Source organism: Tasmannia lanceolata, unplaced genomic scaffold (genome assembly GCF_043159265.1).
Source record: "Tasmannia lanceolata isolate RefF3 unplaced genomic scaffold, GAP_Taslan_0.1 ptg000018l, whole genome shotgun sequence".
NCBI classification, from domain to species: domain Eukaryota; kingdom Viridiplantae; phylum Streptophyta; class Magnoliopsida; order Canellales; family Winteraceae; genus Tasmannia; species Tasmannia lanceolata.
Window position 1 is genome coordinate 60,148,855 of NW_027518695.1, and position 16,578 is coordinate 60,165,432.

The following is a 16,578-nucleotide window of genomic DNA, read 5'->3' on the forward strand; positions in this document are numbered from 1 at the left end:
GGGCCGTCTGTTGGGCCGTGCCACGATGTACAATGGGTTTCCACTCTAGAAAATACAATACCATGATTTTTGAAGAGACATCAGATGTGTCAACATGTGTCGTCCGTTGGGACGTGCCACGATACACAATTTATTCTCAAATACAACAATCAGTCAATCTATCTTTAGGGAAAACTAGTTGGATTGCCCAGAACCACAGAAACACAAAAATGTGACCTCGACGAAACATCAGACGCGCCACTGTGGGCCGTCCGTTGGGCCGTGCCACAACACACAAACGATTTCAATTCAGGCAATCACAATACTGTGATTCTAGTGTGAGACCAGGCGTGTCACCGTGGGCCGTCGGTTGGGCCGTGCCACGATACACAATTGGCTCTCACCCATGAGACCGACTAGGGCCAGATAACCCAATACTTGAGACCCACATCACCGTTGGGCAGAAGCACAACCCCAAATCAAGTTTCCCAGGCCTAACCTTCTCACATAATCTATTTGTGCAAAGCAACAGTCATCCGTTGGGCTGAGTATTGCTCTTGGACAAACAGATGCAACTGAAAGTGGTTAACCATTCAAAATAATGTCACTATATGCGACATGATTCTCAATTCTAACCACTTACCCCAAGCGATTCTGGTTCCCAAGAAGAATTAAAGTTCTTTGTTCATTTGTTCATTCAAGAAACGATTAACCATAACAAGATATAATCCAATATACACTAAAATTTGATGAACAAAACAAATGAACATGTGTATATAAAACCAACTGTCAAGTTTTATGATATAACAAAATCAATGTATTAGGATTTTGAAAGATATACACAAACAAGTTACAATAGCCAAAAGCCAAAGATTTTGGGTATGTTTGATACAAAACAAAGTGTTTTCAAATCAAAAGTTTAACACCACAAAGAATTCAACTAATCAATTAAAATTCTTATGTTATATGCAAAGCATAAGGCATGTAAATAACATTAAGGCTTCTTAGATTTGAAAATTAGAATAAAGATAGATTAAAAGATCAAACTGGTCACTCAAAATCAGAACTTGAAATGTTAGGGACTTGTATCCCATGGCAATGGGTATGAGGCTTAGGAATTTGGAAACAATAACATATTAAAAATCCAACTTAATTAAGCTCAAAGCATGAAAATACACTGAAAGTGTATAAACCGGACCTCAAAAGCCAAAATAGATGACAAAATTGGGGTCAGAGGTTCAGGAAACCCCTAGGAGCAGTCCCACACAGCCGAAAATCTTTTAAAAATTGACTCAAAATCTAACATATAAACCCAAAAGACAATCAAATATACTGGAACACGATTTTACTAAGGTAAAAGGCCAAAATTAACCCCAAATACGGACTAGGGAGGGTGAAACCTCCATAATCGATCTTAAACATGGCACAAATCCCCAAAATTTTGACTAAAAATCAAACTTGAAGTCAAATTGTTTTAAAATTACACTGTAGATATGAAACCGAGTCTCAAAACCCAACACGCGCCTTAGAATTGGGTTCAAGAGGGTCCCAAACCACTAGAACTGGTCCCACTTTTGTCCAAAACCCCAAACAAATGGTCGAAACGACCCAAAAACCGTGGCTGGACCGGTCGGACATGTTCGGGTCGAGTCTGGTGAGTCTGGTGGGCCCATTGGGCTTGATGGGCCTTTTTTTAAATAAAAATTGGGCGCGGTTCCAACTTGGATCCTTGTTTGGCAGGCGCGGCCCGGTTCAACCCGCGAAGTCCGGCGCTGTTCATCTTCCTCAAAAAACAACAAAAAAATTCTGAAAAATTCTAGAAAAATCACCAAAATTCGATTTAACATAGTGATCTCTAGAGACCTCGGATTGAGGCTCCGTTTGCGCCGTTGGACTCGTCTCTCGATGAACTATGCTTTCACGTCAGAATCCCACCGGTTAGAGCAACCGTTCACTGGCGACAAGCCGTTTTCCAGCGAGCTCCAAAACTCCCCAAAAAGTGATTTTCAATCTTTAAATTTGCCGCCAAACACAATTCAGGTAAAAACTAAAAAGCCATGGATACTCTCCTCAATTGATTTCAGAATATTAGATTGGTTTTTGACTTTTTTGCAGATATGTGGGTGTTGTTCATTGCTTATATTGTATTTGATCTATTTCTGGGTGTCGTATTTGATATATTTCTAATTTTTTTGAATGGTATTGATCTATTTCTCATTGCTCATTTGTTCATTGCCATTAAATCATAGGTTCATATATAGCATGGTTTATTACTTGTCTGAGCCCATTAATAGTCGGTGGCTAACCAATCATTGTTGAATGTCAAACAATCTATATTTACATTATGTTTGAATTCATTCTTTTGCACATCTAATACATTTTTTATTCTGGAAATGCTCCAATAGATTCTTGTCTAACTGTTTCAACAAGGGATGCCTCATTGGATCTATGTCACCCAACGGCATTTATAATTACTTTAATTTTGCACTTTTCTGTGTCTCTATAAATGCGGTTGGATGACGTGGATTTAATGGGCCCTTGGGGCTTGGTTTTTGCTACGGCACCCTTCAGCTTAGCATTCTTCTCAAGGAGGAACCCCTTCATCAAATAGACCCATGATACAAATCCCTATTGTGGTTCTTTTCCAAACCCACTTATAGTTAGCCAAACACTTTTTGAGCCCTAATTGGAAAACTCTTGATATACAAAGTAAAATGGGAGTAAGAGACAAATATATTAGAGGGTTAAGCTCAATTAAATCATGCTGAATAATCATGTGCTAAATGACAGAGCTTGCATCATGATATGAATCATTAGATTATGCTATAAATAGAGTATGCCAATACTTTATGAAAAGCTTAACTGAGTAATGAAACAATCATGTAAATGAATTTTAAGAAATAAAATAGGGTTGTTGTTGTATCCATCCATCAGAATCGATGAAAGATACGTTAGTAAATTGCTCTAGCTCCGCATTAGTGAGATGCTTTTCCCACTTCACTCTCCCTGAAAGGTTGGAACCTGCTCCAGTGCACCCATTCTCTACAAATGTTAAAGTATCCCTGACAGAAACCAATGCATAATTTCTCACTTGAGATCGTTAGTTTAATCGCACAACCGATAAAGAACATAAGGAGAGAGATCTTACACATGTGCATCAGCGTCATGAGGATCCCATCCAGCGGGAATGATAACATCATACATGACTGTTTTGTAAAATATAACTCTTGCAAAACCTACCCATGGTCTTCCAAGGTACACCTTACCAGTACCATTTATCATACAGTACTTGAACACAAAACCATTTGGATCAGTTGCCTTCATCCTGCCTTGAGCTGTTATATAATCGTACTTTAATGACGGTGTCGGAACCAAATTTACATTTAGTTCACACAACTGCATCACAAACACGATATTAAAGTTCACTAATAGCAGGCATGATTACTATCTTTTTGTTTTAGTTTGTAAAGTAGAAGACTATCAGGTGTGAGCTGCTATGATATGCTCTACTAATATAGCTCTTTTATTTGAGATTTGTTTCTATTTTTAGTTATAATTGTATCCTAAATGTGGAGATGTCCACATCAACAAATAGCCCACCTTTATAGCACCTTAACGAGTGCCCTTAGGGCACTTAGAAAAACCCTAATTTTTATCTTATATGTGGAGACGTCCACATCAACATATATCCACGTTAACATATAGCCCACCTACAATAGTTATCCGAGACTTGCTATTTATAGTAATCACATCCCACCTTTAGATCAATCCAACTATAAATATCTTAGTGTACCTCATAAATAGATTGGCCAAAGCCAAAGATAAAGTCGATGGAGCCTTCGATATATCAATTCCTGAAATAATGGCGGCCCAACATATCGCCCAGTGTATCTTGAAAGCCGATAAAACTACAGTTGTAGAAAGACGATTTGTCGCCTACATCAGTGCGGCTACAGCTTGCTTTGCAACATTTTTAGTCAGCCAATTATCATTGTATGTGTTCTGTTAAGGCCAGAAGTTGATAGTAATTAGTAAAAAGCATAATCATGCTACAAAAGAAAATCATACGATGCTAGTAGATGTGTGCATATTTGGAACTCTAATCTCGGCCATAGCGAGTGTTTGCTCTAAGTTTTTCATTGGCAGTCTGACCACCAGTACGTTAATAATTTTAACTGGCGGTCATTAAATAAATGCCGGTAAATAAAGATACAATGGGATTAATGATCACCTGTGATTCACTATGGCGGAAAAAGGGATTAATTTATTATTTTTTTGGTGGGGTCTCTTTTTGTCAAATGAAAAAAACATACTTACCGTCAGTCTATTTACTACTGCCAGCAATTGTATATCTTTAGGAGCGGTTTACATGACCGCGGGTAAAAGTTTGCCGGTAAATCTCCAATGTCTTGTAGTGAGATTTCTAAATAAATGTGGGCTAAAAGGGTTTTTTCTTTCCTTTCTTCTTATATCTTTCTGAGTTAGAGGCAAGGTTCTATGTTCTCATCATGTAACTATTTTTTCATATTATAAAAGATTTAGGTGAGAAAAAAAAAGTTGTTTCACCTTGAAGGTTATAGATCTAGCAACGAAATTATCTGCATTAACACGGAAGATGGCACTCTCCGCATGTCCTTCGAGCAGAATGAATGGTTTATCCGTAGAGATTGTAACCTTCTCCCTATATACACACACATATTAACATAAATATATAAAAGCAATACATTGGACTCAAAATCTTGTGCAAGTAAAGAAATGATAACAAATAGTAATTAAGTTAGGTGATTACTGATAAAGCCCAGGATTAACATTTATACGAATCCACTGATTATTATTTGCCGGAACTGAATTGATGGCTGCCTGAATTGATCTGAACTTTCCTTGGCCGTTGATATCTACAACAATGGTATTCGCAACGATTGGGGCACCTTCTACATGGGTCCAACTTCCAAAACAGAACAAAGTAGAGAGCAAAAGGATAAAACAGGGTAGCACAACAACCCCCATTTTAGTCAATGATAGAAGTATGCAACTTTGTCCTTCAAGAAATTTGTCCAATAACTCATAGAAAGAAGAAAATAAGGAATATACACTCGACTACCATTCACTAACTTCTACATCACATGTTCTTGTACTTGATTATTGGTATTTATATAAGTAAAACAGAGAAGCATCATGATACCAAGTAATGACATTTTGTATTTTTATTTCAAAATAAGGAATATAGCTATAATATTTTATGTTTAGAAAGTATACTCAAGCTAACCACGTATTCCAATTATATACAAATTTATTGGTAAATATTTACGTTCCTAAGGTTATAAGATATTTAATTACTATATCCAAATTTTAAAATGATTTCCTTCCTTTCTAAATCTTATTTGATTTCCTTCCTTTCAAAATCTTATTTAGAAGCTACGTGACAAAATAACAAAAAACGCCATTACCATAGTTCCGACACTCAGGTTAACGTTTTGGAAGATTTTGTCCTACTCAATTAATTTATCTGAGGTGGCTATTCTCACTTGCCAAAGCCAGCCATGAAATAGCTTTCCATGAAATTTGCTAGCAAGTCCCATTTAAAGTATAAGATTTTAAATAACGTGCGTGGGGTAAGTCGTGGGAGTGCCACATTTCCACTAATTTATAGCATGGATAGATTTTTAATAATATGCATTATCTCGTATTATCCTTTAATTTTAATACGGTGGCAGGGGTCCACCTAACCCCAACTTACCTATCTATCTATCTATCTATATGTGTGTGCATTCACTTAATTCAATTATTTGTACATACAATATTTAATGACAATATACAATCATTTAAATATCAACTCCATATGTCTGATACGAGTTTATGTATGGTGTCCAAGCAATCAAGGTGCCATCCTTGATATTTGATCTAAAAACAACTGAGTTTTTAAGAGGCGGCTGTTGAACCAATTATCAATTATGGTACTTCTGTGATTTTTTCGTACCCCCATCACATCCATGTACAATTTAGCCTCGTAAATTTTGAGGTCTTAAATAAAGTTAGGGGTTTACATGCATGACATCCCACACACTTACATTAAGATAGCTAAATCCTTACACTTGCAGGGATTCCAAATAAATTTATGAAGTAAACATTTGACTCTCTTTAGAGAAATATGCAACAATTAGGCCATGTTTGGATTGAAAGAAAATATTTATGTATTTGATGAAAACATGGTCTTACATGACGAAGATCCGAAAGACTGAAGATTAAAGCCGCAAAAGAGAGCTAGTGTGGTCGTTTTTGCATTGTTGAGGGCAGAGCTATAAATAGTTTGTGGTAGGATTGTAATACAGACAAATAGCTACTGCTCATTGCATTTGGCATTGACATGTGACATGCCATGTCATCAGTCCAACTGGACTTGAGCCGTCCTCGATTCTAAGCTTTTGGTCTTAGTTGTGTCCCAGCAAATCAACTAGATAATGAATTAGACAACATAGGCACTTCTACTGTCTTTCTTTCCAAGTGCTTAAAACACACACAGAGATACGCTGCTTCAATTGTTGAGAGTTGAGTTTCTACACTAAATTTTGAAACTATGTGAATGAATTAGATTCCTATGGTGAGAATTTCTTCTTTTTGTGTCCGAACTACCTAATCCATAGTATAGTTTTAAAGATATTGTTAATTTTGATTCATTTATGCTTTAGCAACAGACCAAGAGTCCATTGAATGCTCCAAGGTGAAAAAAATATCTATCGCTATGCGGCAGGAGACTAGGTTACTAGTTATTTGGGATTTTTTTTTTTCTTTTTGGAAAGCCGGTGATGGGTTTCTTAATTTATTAGGATTTTGCTTCCTAAGTATAGTAGGATTAGTATCTTTCTTCTTTTCTTTCCACTTGGAATAGTATCTCATTTTTTCATCTTAAGTCCATGGGAAGTTTTGCTTTTTTATAGCATTAGTTTTCTATTGTTGTTAGTCTCTTAAGTAGGCAATAGTTATAACACGGCTATAGCTAGTTGATTTTGTATGATTTAGTTTCTTTCTTTTTTTCCTATAACTATAAAAGTGTGTACGTACGTGAAAAGGAATGAATATTGAAGAAAGCATGAAATTCTGTGTATGTGTGCGCGCGCGCCGGCACACGCGTGTGCGTGTGCGTGTGTGGATCTAGGGTTCTTCCTATTGGATTCAAGGGCGTACTTTCAGATCGTATGCTTCGGCTATGATTTTTTTTTTATACGTTGCGTCATGCTATTCATGCCCTTATTCTTAGCTGTATTTTTAAGTTTATCATCTACCTAAAGACTTAAGTCTCTATAACATGGTGATCAGATGAAAATTTATGATGTTTGGACTTGAAAACCGATATGACTATGATGGTAGCTGATTATTTTAGTAACGGGTTAAGAAAAAAATAGACTGACTAGATCTAAATAGTCATCTTTTATTGGTCTTTGGTGTGTTCAGCATAAGTTAACAGTTTGCATGGGATCTATAAGATCTCATACTCTTGAAATTGCAACTCACTTGGGCCTTGAACGTATATGAGGTGCACTGTGATCTTAACTTACATGTTATTTTTACTTGCTACCTGTTTCCAATAAATGTTCATGTTAACATTTAGGCCATGTTTGGCGACAATGAAATTTTTTTCATGGAATACTAGTTTATCAAGTTGTGAGAGAGGGGTGGAGGAAGAGAATAGAGGCGGCATGTATTAGGAAGTTTGTATCTTTAGGAAAGTTTGTGTGTCTTTATTTAGAAGTCCTAGAGAATATTAAGGTGGAATTGATCTCTTGGGTGAGGAGTAAAAGGAAACTTCCATATGGTGTGGGGGATTTAATACGGAATAGTCGAATCTTTGCGGATCAAGAAAGGTCGATGGGGAGAATTACTACGGACATTAAGGTGGAATTGATCTCTTGGGTGAGGAATAAAAGGAAACTTCCATATGCTGTGGGGGATTTAATACGGAATTGGTAGGCAATAATTTGGGAAAGAACAATTCGAACTAAACACAAACCAAAATGGATGGCGCCGCCGGTGGGATGGCTTAAACTGAACTTTGACGGAAGCTCTGTGGGTAATCCGGGTATGAGAGGGATCAGAGGCCTAATTAGAGATAACAATAAAACGGTCATTATGTCTTATTCTGGACCAGCAGGTCAGTGCGATGCAAATGAGGCCGAAATCAAGGCCCTACTATTCGGACTGCGGTGGACTTATGAGAAAATTTTGAGGTCTCTAATAGAGGGGGGCTCAACGAATGCTGTTGGATGGCGCCAGGTAGTTCGCCGGGACCGTGGCACCTTCAGAATATATTAGCCGAAGTGCTTGATCTCATTAAGGTCTTACAACCTCGTATTGAGCACCGGTGAAGTACAGCTAATGAGGATGTTCTTGCCAAATCAGGGGTGCAAAAGGACAAGATCATAGTTACCACAAGTCTAGTTGATACATCTCGTTGTAATTTGTATTAGAGTCTTTTCTCAAATTACCATCTATGATGTACTCGGATTTATCCACTTTTGTATATTGGCGGGGACAACTTGTCCCAACCATTACTTAAAAAAATTATCATCTTTCATAAAATAAAATAAAATAAAATAAAAAATCCTTGAGGATATCTACATGATGCGATCCAATTAGTAAGGGTGGCCGAAAATTTCAATGGACAGATATTGATTCTTAAATTGGAAAGACACAAATACACTTGTAATGTTTGTATACTGTAATCTCAATGGTTTCTTTATTAGAAAAATAGCAGGTTGTATATAGAAACAAACTCCAAGGTAGGGGATTCTATATTTAGCAATCCCATTGAAATGGGATCTATTATTATACTTATTTTTAGATCTTCTTGCATCAATGAATATCTTTTACATGGAATAAGAGCAATTGCCCTGGGTTCAAAACTCTACATGCAATGGCCAACCCAAAAGAGGGGCCACACGTGAGGGGGAGTGTAAAAGTAAAAAAGATTTAATAACCCCTTCTCCAACAGCTTAAGCTTTTGGAGTAATTGGTTGTTTCATAGCATGAGTGAAGAGAGGGTTACAAAAGGCTGAAAAGCAAGGAAAAGAACTTTAATCAAAATACAAATTTATCCCTTGTTTTTTACTCACTTCTTATCCTCTCCTCAGTCATGTCATCAATCGTGCACCACACTACAGAATTTGAAGGATTAAAGTAAAGAACAAAACTGATTACTAGGCTTGAGAAGCTTTTGATGTCTATCACGACCTCCAAACCTTCTTCTTGATAGACTGTTTCTACCTCCTTCCAGATGACAACTAAGAGTGCTAATAACAAAATCACTATCATTCAATTCAACCTCTGCTTCTCATCTTTTCAATTGGCCCATTATTAGTAAAACTTATTCTTATAAGGCTATGTATGCCCAGCTTAACCAAAATCTAGGAAAAATGGCTACGTATGTACGTGCTTCTATTTATCTTCATATTATAAAGCCAAAATCTAGGAAACAAATCTTTAAGGACATGTTCTTGATTTTGTTGCTTAATATGCTCTACATATCTTGCAAACGAAGGATATTTTTAAGCAGTGGACATTTCTAAATTCAATTTATTTCCTTATGTTGGTTTGAGGGAGATTTTTACATATCATGTCTTGCAATTGTGAGCTCCACTCAGAAAAGCAAATGAGCTTATTTTAGCATTTAAATGGAATCATATTTTGTCATACTAAAGAAAGAGTCCAAAACTGGATAAAAAATAGTTTGCCTTACTATTCTTCCAGACGGGATTTGCTTGGCAAGTTCACGGAAATCCCTTTCGGGGCTAGCCTTTGCACGTGAGAACATTAACATGTTGATTTTTGTCAGATTTTGTCTTACTCGTCTAAGGTGGTTGTGCTTACGAACGGAAGTCCCCTTTCCTTCACATGACACACTAACTCACAAGCTTCTAGGGTAAACGAGTTCACCATACTGTCCCATACAAGCACAGCTAGTTCATACGCCATACCGAAAGCTCCAAATCCTTATGAATGACTATGCTATCTCATATAAGTGCAACTACAGCACATGTTGAACGAAGCATCTCTGGTACATATGAACTCGTCATACTGTCCCAATCTGACATGACTAACTCGCAGACTAAACTAGGCATCCCTGGTGCTCACAAGTTCAACGTGCTATCCTTCTAGTTATTTGTCATTGATGTCTAATATCCGCACTTTAAATTATAAGGGTATCAAAATCTTCAACTTATACCAAAACTGTCTCCAAAATTCTGACATGTTGCTAGTTAATTCATTCGTGTTCAAATAAATATTTCTCATCCTCAATTCAATTGTATCTGTTTCAAAATTCAAATCTTTTACTTTTCTATCAAGACAATCCGCACATTCATATTGGGTAGCAATTCAATCCATTCGAAGTCCAATACAAATTTCTCATTTTCACATCGATAGATCTGTGGTTATCTCCTTATCTCCTATTCTAACGAAGGAAGATTTGCACACAACCAAGGTTTTAAATTTCGACTGAAATCCAAAATTTCAGGTTTCGGTCGAGACGGAAATCGAAATGCTAATTAATCGAAACGATAATTTATTTCGATCGCTTATCCCGAAATTTTGTCCGAAATTTAAGGGATTTCACCCAAAAATCTGGATTCTAGCTAATTATTTAATATTATCCCAAAATTTCAGCCGGAATTACCAAAATTACAGCCGAAATTTTGGAAATTTCGATCGAATTCACATACGAGATAAAATAGGTGTTGAAAGATGTTAGATTTCATCCAAAATTTTGAAATTTCGGCTGATATTTCGGTTCGATGAGTACCGAAACACATTCTGAAACTGAAATTTAAAACCTTGCACACAACTGATCTGTCTTCACGTGGTCTTACCATACATTGTATTTCTCAAATCTAATTCTAATAAATCAATAATAATAAGTGATTCCTAAGCTTCTTCGAACCCACTTCAGAACTCCATATTTTCCCAAAGATTAAGATTCGAGATCAAATCGTCTATAACATCCTTTCATTTCGACTCTGATGGCATAGAGGATCACATCTTACACGTTGGTTTAACTAAATTCATCCACTACCTTGTGTAGCATTCGCCAAATCATTCTCTAACATTTATAGACGAGTCATATTTTTATTGCTAAGCAATCCATCAAGGGTAATCCAAATCTCACTCGCCAATTTACACCCAATGATGTGCTCAAACAAGTCATGAGAAATAGACCATTTCAAGATAAATTCGGCCTTAGCATTCGCCATCCTCCATGTCTTTAATATGTCGAAATTTTCTTGTGTATCTTCCGGAGCTATAATGGAATTACCACAAACAACCTCCCATAAATCTTCTCCCACTTGATAAGACTACACGCATGTTCTCCATATCTTGTAATTTGATTGATTTAGTAACTCAATGTCAAGTCCACTAACCCTTCCACTCATATCCATCTTCCAAGCACCGATTGAACTTATTCAGCAAGGAAATCTTGACAAGCACCAACTACCACCCTTGTGGCTCTGATACCATATAGAGAAAGACGGATTTCGCAACACCTGAATATCCTCTTCTCAAATAGTGAAACCGAAGTTTACACTAGCCTAAGATCAACAACTAAAGTAGAAGAAGAACAATGCCAAAACAAGATGTGCTTCATTATATATGAGAGAAAAACAAAACTACGAGTAGACAAGGCTTCAAGAAGAAAGCTTGGAGAGGAAAGCTTCAAGAAGAAAGCTTCAAGACAGAGACACAATATGGGACAAGTTGGCCTTTGCTACAAACACTACCTTGCACACAATAAAGCTTCAATGAAGGTCTACACAAAAGAAGTTCAATGGAGGGCTACACAAGAGAGCTTCAATGGAGGACTAGCTAGATAGTGGAGAATATCTACAAAATGGAGTTATGAGAATAGGCTTAGTCAAAAGGAAAGTAGAGAAGCAATGACATTGGTAAGTGATAATGGGTATGGGAAAGTGGAGACTTAAATGCTTAGAGAAGTGGTGGGTTTAGAGTTTCAAGTGGAGTTTGAATTTGAAATAGGGTAGTGGGAAAAGATGGAGCAAACATGTGTGGCTCACACGTGCAAGCTAGGGGAAAATGACCAACATGCCCATGGATACAAAAATAAAATTTTGTCCTCACTACATCTCTCAAAATAAAAATAAAATAAAAGCTCCCCAAAAAATATGCTTTAAAATTTAACATATAGATCAGAAATCAAATAACTAAAGTAAAGGAGAACATTCTTTCCATTAAGATTTCAAGGTAAGTACACTTGAACTCAAAGATGAAATGCTTTCCAAACACTGGCTTCTTACTGCATGGTAAACATACGCTACTTTGTATCACTGTAATGATGGAATAAATGTCAGGTACCACGCAGTGCAATAATAGATTAAATGTGGGATGGCTATTTTTCCATGTGTAATAAACATGTCATCTTTTAAAAGCCAGATGTCATGTCATTTGTAACAAATATGTCATTTTGCACAAAATGGAACCAAAAAAGATGTCACAGACCCATGTTCTTTAGAAGGCAGATTAAAATTTATTTGTTGAGTTTCATTTTTTTATTTCCGTAATTACCTCAAACATTGATGTAACTAAGAGTGTTAGGATAGGATTCACACACATGCATCTATTTTATGATTGTGTTCTTGTCTTTTTTAATATGTGAGTGGTAGGTATTCGTGCATCTGGTAGGTAGATATGGTAGCTAGTCTTTTTTATCCATTTTTCTATCATTGAGGAATGCTAGTATAGCTTTGATATTAATTATCATTTTATATTAATTACATTATCTGATTTCATGTGAACTCAGTTATAAAAGTAGTTTTTGTGTAGCTAGATTTCTTGCTTGCAATTTTTGTCCAAAGCCCATCATCAAACTAAGGTGTATTTTCAAGAAGAAAGTCTTAAGAGTATGTCAAGAAGAAACTCAGGTGTATTTTCCTTGGGTGTGTTCAGTTGACCAATTTCTTGGAGAAAGGAAATGGAACATAAGTCAATTTTCACATTTTGGAAAAAATCCGTGTGTTATGTTGCACAAATTCGGAGTGTCGAAAACAAACGATAAAAAAGTCACAACTCTCCTCTTTCTTGAAAAACCCTAGCTCCTCTTCTTCCTCCCAACGACAACCCCCATCACCAAGCCAATCTATATCATAAAGGGTATAAGAAGCCCCGAAATATATTTGTTATAACGGAGAAAAAGAAATAACATTTTAAAAGAAATGAAGCGAAAAGAGCACCATTATTTTTTGTATAAAGATGACATTTAGGGAGCTTTCAGTTTAACTTCCTTAAGCACACGCGAAATATATACATATTTAGAACTACAGAGTTTGCTCTGCTTAGATAATTCTAATTGCCCAGCTGTTTAGAATAAATAAACCAAATAAGAGAAACCCAGGTGAAAATTTATTATCAAATTTTCATGAATGCTCCCTTTCTTTCGAGGTAGTTTATCCCAGTTTTGATTGATCTGAACTGCCCACTTAATCCTTGTGTAGGCTCTCGTATGGCCTTGACATCTTGCTAATTATTCCATCCTAATAAGAAATAAATGTTACTTTAAAGAGAAAACGGTTTCTACACACAAGTGTAGATAAGTTTATCTACACACTAGCTTAAAATACAGTGGAGGGCATATTGTTTGGGTGATCCAAACCATTCATTTGATTGGCCCTCACATAGAACTGTTTTCTCTATTTTAAATTAGGATTCCAGTTTTTTGTTTTGGTTTTTGGGTTATATGATATCCAAAGCAAATAATGGTGCCGATCAATCCAAGGTAGACCCACTATGCTCTATTGGGAGCGTCCTTGTATTAACCACTTGATTTCAGCATCCAAATCCTTCACCAGATATATTAAATTTTCTGTTCACGGGGAGGTTGACAAAATGAAAGGCTTAGATTTCATCACTAGGGTGATAAAAATGAATGGTCTAAATCATATTAATGTAACGTGGGCGGTGCCAAATTATGCTTCTCAGTTTCTCCTCATATTAAGGTTTCTCATGGAATATGAATTAGGGCATTTTCCAACGGGAAATGATATCACCACTACGATATTTTGATGATCGCACACCTCACTTTATTAAAAAGTACGGTATGGCCCGCACCATAGTAGGGGTGTCAATGGATCCAAACGGTCCGATGGATCACCGAATCCGAACGTTAATGAACAGGATCTAAACATATCAATAGGATCCAGGGGCCTATTTTGGATCATCAAATGTCGGATCCGAAAATTTTTGGTTTGGATATGGGCTTGAAACATATATCCATTGGATAGTCACGATCCGAACTGTTTTACCAAAATGCCCTCCAAATTTTCATAATGTTTATAATTCTTTGAAGGGTATTTTCATCAAAACCTCTAATTAATGAAGTAGAGTGCGAATTCACAACTCAAAAGCAACTTCTCGCCGCTCGTGTTTTAGGGTTTTTTTTCCTTTTGATGTGAGATTTCAAGAAGAGAGAGGAGATGAGAAGAAGAAATTTCAAGCTCCTCCTCCGGCCACCATCTCCCCCGATAAGCTACGTCCACCACCTCTTCTAAGTCCCGGCCGCCGCTCCATAATCACCTCAAAATCGCAACAACACCATTATGCTTTCATTAAGCTAGTCTATTGAACATATATGATGTCATGACTATACTATTACTTCATCATTTTGTTGTTACTGAATGTTATTGTTATACATCATATTCTTTGATAATAGTTATACATCATATTCTTTGGTAGTAGTTATACATTATATTAGTGTATGTAATATAGATTAATTTTATTGTTTACAAGCATTATTTTACTCATAGATTAAACATAAATAAAATTTTAATTTATTTGAAGAAAATGCATATAGACACACTAAGAGTGAATTGCATAACTCTTTTAAAAAAAAATTAATTGTGTACTTCGAGGTGGCGGGGATGAGACCCCGCCACCTCGATCTCCACAGTACTTAGCTTAGTGGGGCATAATAGGACACTCCTACGGACGGTCCGAATTAAAATGGATCGTGATCGTGATGTGGAAAGTAGGATCTAAAGAACAATCCGAATCCGATCCGACCGATAATGAATTTGAATGGAGCGTGAGATTGTGACATGGGTGGATCCGATCCGAAGTGGATCCATTGACACCCCTACACCATAGGATGATCCAAACCGTCTATTAGATGGACCACAGCCTAAATAAGTTCTGCCCCAAAAATCATTTCCATAGGTTGATCCAAACCCTCTGATCTATAGAGGGACTAAATATTAGAGGGTTGATCCTAACCCTCTATAGATCGGAGGGTTAGGATCAATCTATGGAAATGATTTTTGGGGCACAACCTATTTAGGTTGTGGCCCATCATCTACTGGACGGTTTGGATTATCCTATGGTGCGGGCCTTACCGTATTTTTCCCCGCCACCTCGATCTCCACAGTACTTAGCTTAGTGGGGCATAATAGGACACTCCTACGGACGGTCCGAATTAAAATGGATCGTGATCGTGATGTGGAAAGTAGGATCTAAAGAACAATCCGAATCCGATCCGACCGATAATGAATTTGAATGGAGCGTGAGATTGTGACATGGGTGGATCCGATCCGAAGTGGATCCATTGACACCCCTACACCATAGGATGATCCAAACCGTCTATTAGATGGACCACAACCTAAATAAGTTCTGCCCCAAAAATCATTTCCATAGGTTGATCCAAACCCTCTGATCTATAGAGGGACTAAATATTAGAGGGTTGATCCTAACCCTCTATAGATCGGAGGGTTAGGATCAATCTATGGAAATGATTTTTGGGGCACAACCTATTTAGGTTGTGGCCCATCATCTACTGGACGGTTTGGATTATCCTATGGTGCGGGCCTTACCGTATTTTTTAATAAAGTGAGGAGTGCGATCATCAAAATACAGTAGTGGTGATATCATTTCCCTTTCCAAGATTTTGGTAATGTTTTTTTTTCTTCAACACTTTTGCTTAAGGTTCCAAAGATTTTGGTAATATTGCTAGTCATTTGATATTTCTATCACATCATTCAAAAAGATTTTGATATTTCCGCCCCAGCCCTTGTCTTTGGAACCGTCCAATTCCTCAATTTATTTATAATTTTAAATCAGCTAAAGTTTATGAACAAAGGTAGAAGGTATCAAAATAAGGGGGGTTGATAAAAATTGAGAGGCATGAGTAGTTATATGGAATCTGGTGTATCAAAATGCATAATGCGGGTCATAATGCGGCCAAAGGAAATGCTAGTTGATTTGGCACGACACGGTTGAGTACTTAGTTGACGCAGTTGAGTTCTCTGGTGAGTCATAACTCGGGAGAATCAAAGGAGTTTTGATTGGCGTTGTAGGAGAAAATGCAGACTTGGACAAGAACATGGGCAAGATAAAAGAGACTCAACTCAGGCTATCCATTATAATGTGAAGGAGTTTTGAAATTGAGAAGCAAACTATTAAGGAAGTGAGAATTCAGAATAGTATTAGGATAAGGATTACCTTTGAAAATTAAAAATGGAAACTAATACCCACACTCCCTTGTTTTGACATGGCATTCCTTTATCAAGCAGTATTCTTATTGGCTGTTAATATGTTTTGTGAATTGGAACT

At 36.8% G+C, this 16,578-nt stretch overlaps 1 pseudogene; it reads right to left on the reverse strand.

Moving 5' to 3' along the window:
* Window positions 1-3,081: 3,081 nt before the first annotated feature.
* On the reverse strand, window positions 3,082-4,986 carry LOC143850559 (putative pectinesterase 29 pseudogene; annotated as a pseudogene).
* Window positions 4,987-16,578: the final 11,592 nt, after the last annotated feature.